At 46.1% G+C, this 2,191-nt stretch overlaps 1 non-coding gene across 1 annotated transcript; it reads right to left on the reverse strand.

Annotated features, from left to right (window-relative positions):
* Positions 1 to 1,347: 1,347 nt before the first annotated feature.
* On the reverse strand, positions 1,348 to 1,419 carry trnaq-cug (transfer RNA glutamine (anticodon CUG)). The gene has a single exon. It is a non-coding gene; the product is annotated as a tRNA-Gln (tRNA).
* Positions 1,420 to 2,191: the final 772 nt, after the last annotated feature.

The following is a 2,191-nucleotide window of genomic DNA, read 5'->3' on the forward strand; positions in this document are numbered from 1 at the left end:
GCAATAACAGACTTCACTCTCATCCTCATGAATTAGCTTCAGAAATGAGGATTCATGCAGTCCATTAGAATAAATTTAATGTCAACGTTCTAAGCAGCTCGATTGGCAAGTGTAATTTCTCCGAGCAGTTAAGGCCTGTGTTCCCTTCACAGATCTAACATTGTTACCAATGTAAAACACAGACTCAATTTTGCCCGAACCTCGTCACCTCCATTTGGCCTTCAGCAGAGCTCTGGCATCAACCGAAGCTTGTGTCCTCCTCTCTCTCAGCAAAGGATCCGCTGCCTTGCCTCAGTTCAGCCATATAGAATTGTTTGCAATTCCAAAGGGAAGCTACAGACTACTACGTACGATGGTAAACCCACACAAATTACTGGAAGAACTCAGCAGGTCAGGCAACGTTTATGGAAAAAGTATGTTTCCCATAGATGCTGCCAGGCCTGTGAAGCTCCTCCAGCATTTTGTGTTTGTTCTTCGAATTTCCAGCATCTGTAGATTTCCTCTTGTTTGCGAATTGCGATGATCGTTTGCCAGAAATCTTGTGATGAAAAACAGCAATGAACCTCAGGATACTGACCACCACCCCCTTCCAGTGAAGATCCCTTTGGGAAAGATTACCCCTGCACAGATGAAGTCCCAGTGATTGGGTAAATGCAAGCGGGATTTTCTCCACGGGGGGAGAGAGGGACTTCAACCAGAGGTCATGAGTTAAGGGTGAAAGGTGAAAGTTTAAGGAGAAGGGGAAAGGAAAATTCTTCACTCAGATGGTTGTGAGAGTGTTGGAAATGAGTGGTGCATGCAAGTTTGATTTTTGTATTTAAGTGAAGTTCGAAAAGGTGCGTGCATGGTAGTGGTATGGAGCGATATGGCTCCAGTGCAGGTCGATGGGATTAGGCAGCTTAAATGATGTAGCACGGATCAAATGGAACAAAGGGCCTGTTTCTGTGCTGTACTTTTCTATGACTCAATGAATCTATGATCCAGGATCTTCAAACCCTGCCCCTGCATCAGCTCGTCAGCCTCACATTCATCTTCTATGATCACTCGCAACTGAAAACGCCAACTGGAATATTAGACTTCAAATCCCAATCATCCCTCCACCCAATAAAAATAACATGACTCCAACAAGAAAGTAAAAAAAAAACTGAAGGAGACAGTCATTACGTATGTCTTGAGAATTTCGGCAATCCTGTATCCTCCGTCAGGATCACGGAGCTCCTACTCCGTACAGCGACAGTCGTACTCAGTCCTTCGGTGGGACCTTCAGACACAACGGCGTGGTCTCACGACCGATGAGCCCTCTCATGGAGGAGTGACTGAAAATCCAGTGTGTATAATTCAAGAAACAGGTTCCACCGAGACTCGAACTCGGATTGCTGGATTCAGAGTCCAGAGTGCTCACCATTACACCATGGAACCACATGTAATTACTATGAAGATGAATCTTATGGTTGTATGTGGTGACACGTGTAAACATTGACAGTATATTTACATTGAACTTTAAACTTCGTAGAGCATGTCTTGTGAGGACATTTTGAGGAAGTTAGCAGTATTCTCTTCGAAGGGAGCAGGATGAGACGTGACTTGAAAGAGGTATACAAGATGCGGACTGACTGGGAGACCTCAATCAATCCAGATCGGGCGCAGCATCTCCGAGACCATCACTCTGAGCACAGGGTTTCCAGAGTGTTTTGTGCTCAGTGCACTGCTGTTCACTCTGCTGACCCACGACTGTGCAGCACTACACAGCTCGAACCACATCATCAACTTCGCCAATGACACGACTGTGGTGGGTCTCATCAGCAAGAACGACGAATCAGCATACGGAGAGGAGATGCAGCGCTAACGGACTGGTGCAGAGCCAACAACCTGCCTCTGAATGTTAACAAGACAAAAGAGATGGTTGTTGACTTCAGGAGGACACGGATCGACAGCTCTCGGCTGAACGTCGATGGCTCCTCAGTAGAGATCGTTAAGAGCACCAAATTTCTTGGTGTTCACCTGATAGATAATCTCACCTGGTCTCTGAATACCAGCTCCATAGACAAGAAAGCACATCAGTGTCTCTACTTTCTGCGAAGTCTATGAAAATTTCATCTTCCACCTCCGTCCTCACCACATTCTACAGAGGATGTACCAAAAGCATCCTGAGCAGTTGCATCACTGCCTGGTTCAGGACCTGCACCGTATC

Source organism: Hemitrygon akajei, chromosome 28, assembly GCF_048418815.1.
Source record: "Hemitrygon akajei chromosome 28, sHemAka1.3, whole genome shotgun sequence".
Lineage (NCBI taxonomy): Eukaryota > Metazoa > Chordata > Chondrichthyes > Myliobatiformes > Dasyatidae > Hemitrygon > Hemitrygon akajei.